The following is a 15,322-nucleotide window of genomic DNA, read 5'->3' on the forward strand; positions in this document are numbered from 1 at the left end:
CCCTCCAGCAGGAAGTAGTAAGAGAAACTACGCCCACATTCCCAAAATTATCAAGCTGGCTTTGGAGATGGAATTGGCTCACTCCTTCTCTAAAACCAGACATATTGCTAAAAGAAAAGGTTAAGAGATTCTTGTGTCCCAAATCAGAAGAGCCCTCTGGTGTGGGACAGAAAAAAAACAATATTTTTCTTTAAAGCAGGTTAATTATAAATGCGATCTCTTTCTAAAGAAGAAAAGGGGATATGATATAGATATAATAGGATGAAAGGGTAGATTAAGGAACTTGCTTCTAAAGAACAACAACTTGTTTAAAATGTTTTACATTGGTATAGATTTTAGTCTATTGATACAAACTTAAAGTTAATTTTGTTATACTGTGTGCATATTTCTACTCATGTTTAAGGTATTATGTTTGTATAGCTCATTTTAAATTGTAATGGATAATTAAAAATAGATTAATAACTGGTCATCTATGATAATCATACTTGTAGCCATGTTAGTTAAGTCTTCTAGGTATACACAGAGATATTTCAGATAGACAGGTAATCTTCAAACACTTCAAAGGTCTACAGAATATGGCATTTGAAATATTTTTAAAATTTAGACTTTGAGGACAGTGAGACATGTCTGCTCCTGGCAGCACCGATTTACTTCAGAGAGGAGGATGGGCATTGAAGACACTTCATATGGAGTTTATCTTCACCTTGGCAAAAATAGCCATTTGGGCAAGAAACTGTTCTTGCCTGGACTGCTCGATCAACTGGACATGCAGGACCCATAGAAAGGTGACCACTGAACTTTGCTTGACAAAATGGTCCTTCAGGACACTGAGAGAAGTGACTGAGAGACTCTAGCCCTGTGGGCTGAAGACAAATGCCCCAACTTTACAAAGGAACATTAGGTGACTGTCCAGGCTGCCAGCTGTCTCTGTCTACCCTGCAAGACTCCCGAAAGTTGCTTGCATCCTTCTCCCATTTCTCAGGTAATATTATATCCTTCTGAGGTCTTTGATGTGGTTGAAGGCTAGATAGTTATAATTTCCTAAGTTATGATAAAAGATACGTTAGATATAAAACCTTAGACTCACAAATATAAGATAGATAGGATATCTTCTTTAATATTATAACTGTAATTCTTGTTTGATAATTTTGTTATATGTAATTTTACTATGTAAAAGTTAAAACCATCCTTTAAAAAAAAGAAAAGGGGAAGTGTTGTGGATATCGCTCTGTGTAAATAAAGTTCTGATTGGCCAGTGGCCAGGCAGGAAGTACTGGCGGGTAAGAGAGATTTGGCCTGACTGGGCCAGGCAGGAAAACTCTAACTACAAATAATTTTACCACAGCTAGCCTTGTAAATACGCTCTGCTTCACGGTTCAAACTGATAATGCTCCAACCAATCCTTGTGTTGTTCTTATCAAGCAAATGCTGGGATGGTTTGGAACCCCTAATATTACCCAGGGGAGAGAATTCAGAAACACTATTATCCTCACTGGATTAACCCCAAGAGCAGTTAGTAAAGGTAACGGCTCTGCTCCCCATAGACAGCCCTCAGTTCTACCACGATGTGTAGGCTCGATTGATTGGCCCCCAACGTGGACAGGCTGTCAGGGTAGCTTAACTCCTAATTGGGTTAATGTGAATAAGACATTTTCCTTATCCTTGAAAACTTCACCCTTTAGTAAAACCTTTACTAGTTTTAATTTTTTCTTTAATAGCCCTTTAATGGCTACCAAATCTAATCCCTTTGATTCTTGGGTTCTGTGTAATGAGATAGGAACCTGTAGTCAGCTTAATGCTTTGGGATTTGTATTAGGTGGTGCCTTTAAAAAATTGTAGCTATTTTTTTTCATTCTGGAGAGACATTTGAACAAAATGTTACAGTAAATTGCAATAAGCCCATGGAATTCAAATACACACCAGTTTGTGTGTGGCCCCCGTTTCTTTTGGTGGTTTTTAATTATACACAGAGTGTTTTAAATTGCAGTAATCAAACATGTTTGTTAACCCAATGTTGGAATGCTTCATTGCATGATGCCATGGTTGTGGTGAGGATACCCACTCATATGCCCATGCCTGTTAAGGTACAAGAAGGAGAATTGCCGATGCTGCTAAGTAGACATAAAAGAGATTTTGGTATTACAGCGGCCATTGTAACTGCTATTGCCCTTTCTGCCACTGCCGCTGGTGTTGCTGTAGCATCTCTTGCCACCTCTGTCCCTACAGCAAAAGCTTTAAATAAGCTGACGGGGAATACAGCTCAAGCCCTCAGCGCTCAGACAGCTATTAATGGACAGTTGTACCGTGGCATAGTCCTAATCAATCAGCGCGTTGATCTACTCCAAGAACAGGTAGATATATTGCAACAAGTTGTCACAGCAGCCTGCATAGTCCCTATGAGTGGCCTCTGCTTGACGACGGTCCAATATGAGAATTTTAGTAGAGCTGCTAACTATTCTAAACAACTGAGTGCTCATTTAACAGGAACTTGGACAGCTGAATTTGATAACCTAACCAGCATACTGTGACGAGAGATCATCCTGGTTAATTCTACTCGGGTGCACCTGGCCACTGTGGATGAGATGTTGTCTTGGCTGTGGTCTTCTATTAGCTTCCTGAAGGAGTGGGCGGGAATGGGATTGCTTTTAGCCTGCTGTTTGGGAGGGAGCGTGTTGTGCCTGTGGTTGATCTGCCATATGCTAGCACGTGCTCAGAGGGACAAGGTCTATATGACTCAAGCTCTAGCTGCCTTGGAGAATGGCTCCTCTCCCGCCATATGGCTAGCAGCCCTTAAGAATGCCTAACCCTCTTTACACAGCCCTTGCACCCCTAGGACTAAGTAGTCCATTGCACTTGAGAGGGTGTGTGAGAGATTTGTCTAAGCATAGCCTTTGTACCCCTGGGGCATTGGTCCATTGCACATGGGAAGGTATGCTTTTGACTTTACTGTTCTACCATCCTCGATCGGTTCACACATCATGAGGTGGGGACCTGATTGGATGATCTAGTACAGTGCTGGCATTCTATTAATAAAGAAGGGGGAGATGTTAGGAGCCACCAACCATCATTCCAAGATGGCGCTGACCCCGAATCGCCAGTTCATAAATAACTCCATATAAGGCAATTGCAGAGCTCTGTGGCTGATTTACACTGCACCTGCATGAGTGTTGATATCATGACCTTGTGTCCCCAAGCCTATCCCGTGGCTCCCCGTGCTTGAATTCTGGCGGAATCCAATCACAGAGTAACCCGTTCCCTTAGTTTCCCATATAAACAGCTGCTCTTTTGTTCTCGGGGCCCCTCACCTCCTGCTCTCCCTTAATCAAGAGGCGCTCCAATAAAGTGTGATCTGAGAAGAATCCTAGAGTGGTGGTCATTCTTCCTCGCTGGTCAAGGAGCTTGCCGCAGTCAGTTTCAAGCTTTGGGTTTGTTTCTCACAGGGCAAGGAAAATGAATGAACGAGCAGTTATTTGGGCCTATAGTTTTAGTTCCTCCTTGGCCTTGGAGACACCTGAAGCCACAGATATTATACCTAATTTCTTTGCCCATGGAATTTGTCAACATAATAGGCACTTTTCTTTAGTTTGTTTTGGTTTGATATTTTTAGATAGGATTTCACTATGTAGGTCAGTGTGATTTCAACCATGTGATCATCCTGATTCAGGCTCTTGAGCATTGGAATTATAGGTATACACTGCAATACCCAATACAAACACTGTTTGAAGCTTCAAAGTTTGGGGGTTAAGTTTTTGCTCAGTAATTGGAAACTATTATAAGCTCTTTCCAAATCCGATACTTAAGATATCAACCAAAACTGAATAAGAAAGACACTCACACAAATGCAGCATTATATAAAGCACCAAAGACACAATGGGCATTTAATCAAAGGTAGTTATACTATTCTAATTTATGATAGTATGATAAAAATTTATTTTGCTGCTGAATATTATAAGAGTCAGCCTGTGCAATTCCACACTTTGCAAACATTTTATTTATTGGCATGTCAGCACACAGTATGATCTATGATATGTGATCTGCTCCATGACCAAGATTAACCCTCACTGAGCTATCTGTGAGATTCAGATAATGAGGCCCGACACAGAAAAAAAGACTACATCCAAAATAAATATAGGAAAATCTCATTATATAAGAATCCAAATGCCAAAGTAAATACTGGAACATCATCTGTTCCCACACACAACTGTCACTCATACTGCCTGTGAAGAATGGGAAGCTCACACGGAACCCTGTGGAGACCAGTGTGGTTCTTAGTGATATTTCTTGTTTTCAGATACAGTAGCAGGAGCTCCAGAGCACGTTGGAGACTCAGCCATGGTGAGTTTCACCTTGAGTCATGACTGCCTTTGCTCCTGCAGAGTTGGAAGCACATGGAAAACTTGCAAATCCTAGATACACTGGAACAAACTAGTTCAAGAATATCTTGTTTCAAGAAAATGAAGAATGTTGTCAGTTTGAGGAATCCAATTTATATACTGAAACCTGAATCACAATCCTATTTTCTATATTTATTGGATACCCATGCATGTGTTTGCTCAACCCCTTTTCTAGTCTGAAGAGCACTCTGTAAATAGACATATCCTGTCCTTACTGCCCAGTCTTAAATAATCACTCAGAGGCTTATATTAATTACAAATGCTTGGTCAATAGCTAAGGTTTGGTACTGGCTAACTCTTACATTTAAAGTCTTCAAATAAATAACCACCCCTGTTCATAGAGTCCATCCTATATTCATAATTATCAAATGACTCTCACACAGGAAGGAGATAATGAGTTGGGCACTTGAACCATTTAGTTTACAAGAATTAATTATCCCCTTGTAGATGATCACACAAAATAACAGGCATCACAGATATTTATTATGGCAGTCAAGTAGGGCCTGATCCATCCTCTAGTTCTGATTCAATGCTACCTGGTGGCTTTCTTTTTCTCCCCAACACTGTCTTATAGATATCACATGTAGTCAACTGCAGGGTGGAACAAACAAACAAAAAAACCAAAAAAAAAACCACCCCTTACCATGCTAAGCTCAGCTGCTGAGAAAAGAAGATTTCGAAGCTCCTCCTCCTTGGTCTCTTCACCAAACAATGAGAATTTTCTTCTGTGAGTTTTGATACTTTTTTCCCTGTAATGTTTTATTCAGAACTCTTACAGCACATTACCAAGTTATTTTTATTTTTATGTCATGCATGGAATTGTTAACTTCTCAAGGATTAATACTTATATTGATTTTATATACCAGAACCTGGCACTCTTTATGTACTCAATAGGGCTGCATGTAAAACAAAGAAAGCACATTTTCCATCTTCTGTTTCTATGAGTGCTTTAATTACATGTAAAGGTGCCTAGCATATTAACTAGAGTGCTGACATACACTTCCAGGAAAGAACAAGTTAGTGGGAAAGAACATGTTTATGGGAAGGTTCAAAGACTGCTCCTGTGACTTCTCACTCATATGCTATGAACATGTTTGCTGCTGTGATACTATTTTATTGTTTTTTGGCTCTCTGAGACCACAACTCACAGTTAAACAAATATGAAAATAACTTAAGAGTGCTACTTCAATATTTAAAATTATCAGATCCTGGTAGCAATCCAAATTTTAAAGTTCTTTATCTTGTTCTCTTATTTAATCTTACTTTGTTCAGGTGTGGTCTATAATTTGTGTTTTTATCATATTCACCTTAAATTTACCTATTTTCTGTACATTGGCTTTTAATCTGAGTTGCTAAATAAATTAGCTTCAATAAAATTCTTGGTCATATCCTACAGATACATTTGTTCACTCTTTGATGGTTCATTCCAGAAGCATTTATTAAATATCTGTTTTCTAGAAATCATTGCTATTTAGAGATATGGAGATCAAGATGGAAATGATACTAGGGAAAAAGTGCTGTAATAATATTAAGACTGTTAGAAATATTTTTATTTAAAAGTTAAGCAAAAATCACTTCTGAGCTATGAGTGGCCTATGCTGGGTCATGTGCCTGGTCATGATGGACTATATCCCAATGATATCAAGAAGGATGAGCCTGTCAATGGCCTGAATTAGGCTATGAACCACATTAACTGACTGTGGCTAAGGGTAGCATCAGTGTATAAAACAGTAGCTTTTAAGATGATTGTGAAAGTGTGCAAGAAATAACCAATAGGGCAAAAGCATAGCTAGAAAATTTATTTTCCTAGCAAAGGTTGTCATGACAAATCCATTTAGTCATAGAATGGATGTGTTCTATAAATAAGTTTCAGATGTATTTTTTTTCTGTGATTGAAAGCTTACACAAAGTACTTTTCTATTATCTTCTTGGACAGTAGTTGCAGGTTCTTTAGAGTTTTGTCATGTGTTTTTGTGTCTAGACGACTGTTATGGAAATGGATGATGGAGTCAGGGAACTGCTGCTCCATTTTCTGGTTTGAGAATGATCCAGGCTCTACTGATAGTAGAGGCATGTTAGTGCTAACTTCCTACCATTTCATCTCTGGTCTTGTATCGGGAATAGAGCATCCTAACTACCAGCTTCAGGAGCTCATCTTTGCTGGGAGTTTAATAGCAACAGAGCTGATATCTGTGGTATCTTTGCATTTTCTCTCAATGACTAGAAATATGTGGATCAATCAATCACTGAAACCTCTGGCAAAGTTGATAAGAACAAAATTGGAAGATGTCCTAAATTTAATGACAAATAGTAAAGACTGACAGATGAGGATGTTAACCACATTGGACTACATGAGATTGACTCAGTCTAGGAGAGAAAACAGAGCCAGGCAGTGGTGGCACACACCTTTAATCCCAGTACTGGGAAGCACACATGCCCTTAATCCCAGAAAGTGATGGCTGGGCAGAGAAAGGTATATAAGTCGTGAGGAAATAGGAACTAAAGCACCCTTTTGGGTGAGGACTCTGAGGATTTCAGTCAGAGGATTTGTGGAGTTGGTGAGGTGAGACATGGCAGTGGCTTGTCCCTTTGTCTCTCTGATCTTTCAGCATTTACCCCCAATATCAGACCCTGGGTTTTTTTTTTTTCTGTTTAGAATTCAAACAACAGTGGATATCAGTTAAAGGTGTCTCCATGCAGTTTTTCTTTTGATAAAGGTCGTGAATTGTTGAGCCCAAGACTGGAAAAAGCACAGGGACAAATAGCCAAACAGATAGAAGCACATGAATTATGAACCAAAGGCTGTAGAGCCCCCAGCTGGATCAGGCCCTATGGATAAGTGAGACAATTGAACAGCTTGAACTGTTTGGGAGGCATCCAGGCTGTGGGACCAGGACCTGTCCTTAGTGCATGAGCTGGCTGTTTGGAACCTTGGACTTACACAGGGACACTTTGCTCAACCTGGAAGGAGGGGACTGGACCTGCCTGTACTGAATCCACCAGGTTGAGCTGAATCCCCAGGGGAGTCTTGTCCCTGGAGGAGATGGGAATGGAGGGGAGGGACTGGAGGGAAGGTGGGAGTGGGGGCAGGAGGGGGGACGACAGGGGAACCCATGGCTGATGTGTAAAATTAAAACACAAATAAAATAATAATAATAAACATAAATAAAAAAAGAATGAACAGTATTTTTAGGTTACACTGATCATCTAATGGAAGAAACAAAATGGTGTCTATTTGTCTAGGCATATTCTCAGTTGATTTATTTGTGAAGGTATAGATGAATACTCAAGAGAAAATTCTCCTTAATGGGACACTAACAAAATAAAAATGTATCACACAGTAACAGTAAGTTGAAATGACAAATTGAAAGTGAGGAGGAAAATGGAAGGTATCAAGGTGAGGGTGAAGAGAATGACTTTGGCACATCTTAGGAATGAGACTATCTACTAATGGCCCAAAGCCTAGAAATGTGGTAGCCCTGAAGATATCTGGAGGAAACAACATGAGACAGCAGAGAATCTGATGAGACAGACACATATCTGGGGTATGATGAAGTCAAGAGGGTCCAATGTGATTGAAGCTGAGGGAAAAGTGGGTTAGGAAATGTTATAGCAAGGGACACAAGGGGTCATACAGGACAATGGTCATGTCTAAAGACTAGGGATTTTTAAATACCAAGTGAAGAACTTTACAAAAAAAAATACAACCCAAAAAGGAAAGGAAATACCTTAAGCCATGGATGTCTAAACACCTGTCTGCAACACACACTGCATATAAAGTAAAAGGATGACATAATTTGTTTTCTATCAAGGACAAGTCAAGGACACACAGTCTTTACCACTTCAGTAACATGCTGAAGGTCTGCGGGTAAGCCTTAAAGAAATAACAGTCAGTTTATGATAAGAGATAGAATTAAAAATTAAACAGCCTGCCAGGACAGAGGATGAGATGATTACTATTAAAAATTACCTCTGTGTGTGTATGCAACAATAATAATAAAAGAAAAAAAGGCTATCAATTTGATAGTGCAGAAACACATAGGAAGAGTTAGAAGGAAGAAACCTAGAAGGGGCTAGAGAGAAGAAAGGGAAAGTAGGTAAGAAATGTAATTCTAAACCTGGGCAGTGGTGGTGCCTGCGTTTGATCCCAGCATCGGGAGGCAGAGGCAGGTGGATTGCTGTGAGTTCAAGGCCAGCCTGGGCTACAGAATGAGTTCCAGGAAAGGCTCCAAAGCTACACAGAGAAGCCTTGTCTCAAAAAACAAAACAAAACAAAACAACAATAACAAGAGATATAATTCTATTTTTAATTTAAATTATATAAAAATAAAAACTTAAGTTGTAAATTATGAAATGCAATTTTTATGTAAACAGTAGTATAAATGGGAAGGGAAAAAAAGACATGATATCAAATAATGAAGCCAAAAGGAAGTTTATAACCTCTGTGAAAAATATTGTAATATTTATTTAAAAGTGTAATAGAGGAATAAATATATAGATTGTTCATGTTCTTAGCTAGTGATGTTAATTTTAAAAACATCTCCATAGAATAGTTGTAAACTCTAGCCCCACTGAATCTCTGTGAAATTTTACAAACTCATTTTTAAGATTATTTGAGGGAATACAAAACCAAAATAGCCATAAAGAATAATATTTCCTTCACTATGGTAAAAAGTGCTATGAAGCTATAAAGATTTTAGTGGACTGGAATTGGACTGAGAATAGAATTCTAGGAAAGAGAACAGAGTGGAGACAGTGTGCAATTAAGAGAAGCAATGATGTTGGCCCCATGGATGATTACACAGGATAAATTGTCAGCCCATGGTTTGGGATCTTTGTTTGCTTACTTAAGAAAAAATATGTTAAATTAACCCATATCACTGTAAGACTTAACCATAAGTCAATAAAATAGAAATGGAAACCTATTGATACTATAAGATTTTTTTTTAATGTCAGAGAAAAGAAGAGTTTTAACAAAACATGCAAATCAGAAAGCAAATTATTGATGAAAATATTATTGAAGTAAAATTAAGAACTTCAAAACACAACATAAAAACACACATTCAGGCTAATAATTGCATAAATGGCACAACATGTCTAACCAACATGGCCTCCCAACCAATCAACAGCATCAACAAAAGGAGAAATCAGCACATTGAAGCAGAACAAGCCACTCCTGGCACACAAAGGACTTTGAATGTATATTGAAGATGTTCCAGCCTAGTAGCATCACAGAGGCACATTAATGCCTCAGAAGGCACTGCTTAGGACCCAATGAATATCATGCACATTGGGCAATGACAAGGCTCATCCTTGGATCATGACTTGACAAATGTTGCTGTTTTTATGAAGAGATTCTACTGGCTCCTGGAAATGGTGCAATCCTGCCCCCAGCTATGCACATTGGGTGATTGTGCAGAGGGCAATTGAAGTCAATAGTGCATGTGATGGAAAATAAGCTAATGTTTTATATGCTGATTGATTGTAGGATAAATACCTGTGTTATTATCATGCACTGAAACTGCACTCTGGAGTGTAAATGAATTACTTTGGCTATTGATTAAATAAATCCAATTCTCAGAAGCATGATGTTGCTAAGAATACATCCTGTGACCACACATGGTATCTGGTAGAAGGAAGGTCAAATAAAAATAATTCCATTGCACAGATTTCATGTTTTTGTGTGAGCTATTTTATTCTGCACCCCTCCTCATACCTGAAGAACTTCTAAGTCTTCACCAGAGACCCTACCAGGTGATTTATGGATAATATCTCAGCTAATGTTCCAGGGATAGTGATACATTCTTCATTCTTTTTATTTGGGATGCAGTCTCAGATGATTAAATAATTTATGCACAATAATCCACTAATATGAGGGAGTACATAAGAAAATTTAGCACCTCATCTATATAGTCAGTCACCTGAGCTCTTTCCACAATGCACAGCCAGTCCCCAAGGACTCTGGGATCGTTAGGCTCCACTGATGTCCCCCAGACACAATGCCCCTGATTGAAAATGCCAGATCAGGTATTTGCTGTATCAAGGAACAAACAATATTTCTAAAAACGTTACCTGACATAAACATTGTAGGTTTTTTTTCCTGTTTTTAATTGATGTTTAGTTTTCTGCTTCTATTGAGTTTTTTGAAACTTCAATTATAGCCATGGATGGCCTGAATCTAATCCATTTAATAATTGGAAACCACACTTCTTTATGAATGGAAAACTTAGATAATGGCCTAAACAGACAGTTAAAATGCAGTGTTCTTCTCTCTCTCTCTCTCTCTCTCTCTCTCTCTCTCTCTCTCTCTCTCTTCCTCCTCCCCCTCCTCCCCTCCTCCCCCTCCCCTCCCCCTCCCCCTCCCCCTCCCCTCCCCCTCCCCCTCCCCCTCCCCCTCCCCCTCCCCCTCCCCCTCCCCTTCTTCTTCTTCTTCTTCTTCTTCTTCTTCTTCTTCTTCTTCTTCTTCTTCTCCTTCTCCTTCTTCTTCTTCCCCTTCTTCTTCTCCTCTCTCTCTCCCCTCTGTCAGTATCCTGTGCTTAAGACAGCCAACTTGGCAATGTTAGCACTTGTGTGATGACTAGTGACAATAAGGGATGTTGCAGTTACTTCTGTGAATTACCAATTCACTGATATAGAAGATGAATTGGATGAAAGTCCTGTTGCTTTCTGGGGGAAGCATCTTCTTTTTAAGATGGTTTATTCAAACACACACTGCACTTGGTTTAAGGCTTTAAAGCATTATCTCTCCTATTCTTTGGAGCATCTATGAATGTTAAATAATTACTGTGCTTTGATAGCATCTTAATTTGATAAGCAAGTCCGTGAACTATTTCCTGAGCCCTCTATCCACTGGATCAGTGATGATGTTTTGCTTGTAGAACCACAAGGCTTTTATTGTGGAATTAGTGAACATTTATTGGCATGTCACACAAGTAGTTTATTTTTAAACCTATAAATAATAAAATAAAGTGCTTAGATCTTATTTGAAAATGATTTTTAGGTGTTATGAAGGAACTGATACCAAGAAAGAGCCTGATGTAAGGCCTGCTGATGCTTTTCATGGCAATTGTCAGGAAAAGGTACAAGTTAGTTCACTAGTCTATAGTGAAGGAGAAGCAGGCTTTCTATTTTCTAGATCACTCAATTAATATTGCTGAAATAAAAATTTAAATAATTTTATAACCCTCCCCTCTCACTTTTTTCCATTCTTCATTTTCTTCTTTTCTCTATCATTTCATTCTCTTTTCTTGTAATTTCAAGAGCACATTAACAAAGCTGAACTTTTGAACCCAATTATTGCAATATATATATAAATAACTTCTTCTTTTGGATTGACGGAAATAATTTTACAATGGCTGGTGTTGACAATACACTATTGTATTAAGTTACCACAAATCTTATAATATCCAAATATGAAATCCAAATAATAGAGAAACTTCTATATAGCAGAAGGCCTGAAGAATAGGAAGTGAACAACTCACATAGCAGTTCCACCTCCAGCTCAGCACAGCTACCGTTCAGTTTCCTCTCCTACAAAATGGGTTTTAAAATCTCAAATCAGAGTGTCCTGAAACCAATGTCAAACCTTGTATCCAAATGAAGTTTCACCATGTAAGAACAGAGAATGCTTTTTTCCACTTTGTGTTGCTTATGATTATGATGCCAATGTATTTGTGATTCTTTTTGACTATTTGCAGAAGAAGAGTAATTTAAAACAAGAAGTCTTCCAAATTGGCTTTTGATGACAAATTATTTTCCTTGGTGCTGAGGATGCTTATGAGTATATCTTCTGATCCAGGACTAGCAGGCAGAGTACTTAGCCTTCGAATGGTGATCTTGCTCAGTATTTATCTTTTCAGCTACAGGGCAGTCAGGAATATCTTAAACTGATGTTATATTAAACTCAAATGACCAATGCAGAGGATTTAAATATTTATCTGAGCTATCATATGAGCCATATGCTCAGAGAGATGGTAAATATATATATGTTTTTAAAGACTAGATCTGTTCTGTTTGGCTATATTTTTACTATTCTATATCCTCTCCCACATTATGATCTACATTCACAGATGAGGGCAATCTTTCATTCCTTGATCTTTGGACCTTCCATAACATGGATATAACCAAGGAAAAATCTGTGTAGATGCCATATTGTTTTCCCTTAGTGGGAAAAAAGTGAAGAAGATCCTGTACTGGAGTGAGTAAGCTTGTGGGCATCAATGTCTTCAATGTGCAAATTTTTGATAAATTATGCAGATTGAAAGAAAAAATAAAAGATTAGGAAATAATCTCAAAAAGGATATGGAGACTCTGAATATTGTTGATCAAACCCAAATTTACTGATTATTGACTGAAAGTAAGAAAATTCTTCCATTTTTTTTGTTTTTATCTATTAACATATTACATATCATTCCTTAAGCTATGCATTAACCTCTTCTGACCACATGATGTAGAGGATCAAGAGAAAAGGACAGTAGTTTATATCCATGTTTGTGTTTTACTTGCTTTGCAATCCTTATCCACAAAACAATCTTTGAATTTCACCAATGCCAAGTTATCCTAGTAGGTTTGTCTGTTTGTATTCCAGACACATTCCAGGATTTCTGAAAGTAAGGGAAGGACAGGGACAGATATTCTTTAGCAGTTATTTTCTCAAGTAATTATCTGTTTTTTATATATGGCTAAATTTTTTGAAGATATCTCCATATTCTTAATTTTCATGATCTTGTGTGTTTTCTCATTCTAAAACTTAATTTTATGTAGATGGTATTAAAATGTATAGTCAGAATGTGTTTCCTTTAACTTTTAGACTTTTATATGAAAATTTCTATTTCTACTTGTATGTTCAATATCATGCCAAAAGAGACATTTTGTTTTCTCCAGCTTTTCATACTGTCTACACTTAAAAATGGGCAAACCCTTAGTCATTCCTTCCCACCTATTAACCATGTTGATTCTATGTTAGAAATCTTCCATGTCCATTTGATTTTCATTTGATGGACAGGCCACTGGAGGAGATGCCACTCCCATTTACTACTTATATATGTATAATCCAACCCCAGTACTGATTATTCATTTTCCTTAACTTGATATGCACTCTCATTTGCTAAAACTAGTGATCAGAATCATCCTCACCTATATTCATTCCCTCTCTCTCTCTCTCTCTCTCTCTCTGTGTGTGTGTGTGTGTGTGTGTGTGTGTGTGTGTGTGTGTGTGTGTGTCTGTGTGTCTGTGTTTGTGTTATTAGTTGTGGGGGTTGAACAAACCAGCTCACAATGCAGAGGACTTTACCTCTGAGTGACACCTCACCCTTCCTCACTTGTTTCCAATCTTGAAGGATTCCCATTTGTTCTTTGGGATCTCAGTCCAAGTGTCACGTTTTCTCTGAATTGGTCCTGAAGTGGCCTATAAGATGCTGTCTCCTCCTATTGTTCTATTATGTTCTGACAGTTTCTGCTTGAGCAATTATCAATTGAACTCTCCATATGAACCTATGTTTCTCTCTTATCCTGCTAATGGACCATGTGAAATCTTCCAGGAAGGATATTTTTTCCCATTTATCTTTCTTATCTTTAAATCAACCAGAGTTTTCCATGAATTGGGAAAAGCTGTTCCTTCATCAGTATTATTTCCTGCAAGAATAAATTTCACTGCACAAAAGAGTCATTTTAATTTCAATTTAATGTGTTCCATCAAATAATTATTTAACATTTTAAGGCAACTATTAATTTTAGTCATAATTCTCTATCAATGATACTCTCATCAATATTAACTGATAGGAGTATCAGCCACCTAAAATATCTTCTTAGCTATCTTTCTGCAGATATGAATTAATTTAAAAAGAGCTGTTAAGCCCCTAATGTAGTTTCAAAGCTTGATACTTATGTTTGTGCATTGAGTTTGAAGAATTTTCATCAGAGAGGATTTGTAGCTTGAGTTTACAGGGTTATTCCAAGGGGCAGCCCCACAAGCAGTGAGATGTTTTAATCATCTAATGCAGACAGGAAAACCCTGAGTGCTGAAAGTAAGCTGGGGTGGGTAAATGTAGTAGACATGAGTGAGGCTTGGCGCCACCAGTGCCGTGTGCTTAACAGAGCATCAGAAGGATTCTGCGGATGCTCAGAAGGGCTTTGCAACTCTTTCGCAACATTTTTCCAGAGCCACAGCACACAGAAAGTCAGGTCTTCATAGACAAAAAAAAAATCTCTGAACAGGTACAGTATGCTTGAAACTGTGTTTAGGTGCTGAATAAAAATAAAGAAGAAAATGAGTATAAAAAGTTATAGGAAAAAACAGTTTTAAAACAATAAAGTGTTTAAAGAGAGAGTAAAGTCACCCTGTGGTAGCTGGAGGCTGTTGTATAGGTACAGCTTTCTAGTGGATACAATGGGCCAGAGAAACCCTGTGATTTATGCATGGAAGCTGTTTCTTCTCAGCAGCTGCCATAGTCCAGTCATTAGTACATTATTTAAAAACAAAAAAGGATAAAAACCAAAACTTATGTACATGAGTATATGTTTATGTCTATATTATATATATACGTATATATATATAAATTCATAATAAAGACATATATTAGAATGTTACAATTAGAAAAACATCTAACATTGGACAAAGAATGGGGATAAGAAGTATTAGTTCTTCTAGCTCTGAAAAAAATTCTGTTTGTTTTTGAATGTTGATTTCCAGCTAAGGTGCATTTTTTCTAGGGCCAGTAAGATGGCTCAGTGGGTAAAGGCACTTGCCACAAAGCCTTATGACCTGAGTTTGATTCCTGAGATTCCACATGGTGGAAGGAGGAACTGAGTCCTACAAGCTGTCCTCTAATCTCCACATTTAGTATGCATTAGTGTATAATGCATGTGCACGTGTGCACGCACACACATATAAATGTAATAAAATAAATTTTAAGTGTAAAAAAAGAGAG

General features: G+C 37.9%; 1 non-coding gene across 1 annotated transcript; it reads left to right on the plus strand.

Annotated features, from left to right (window-relative positions):
- The first annotated feature begins 14,729 nt into the window (after nt 1-14,729).
- On the plus strand, nt 14,730-14,862 carry LOC118586470. The gene has a single exon (XR_004945354.1). It is a non-coding gene; the product is annotated as a small nucleolar RNA SNORA84 (small nucleolar RNA).
- Nucleotides 14,863-15,322: the final 460 nt, after the last annotated feature.

Source organism: Onychomys torridus, chromosome 6 (genome assembly GCF_903995425.1).
Source record: "Onychomys torridus chromosome 6, mOncTor1.1, whole genome shotgun sequence".
Taxonomy (NCBI): domain Eukaryota; kingdom Metazoa; phylum Chordata; class Mammalia; order Rodentia; family Cricetidae; genus Onychomys; species Onychomys torridus.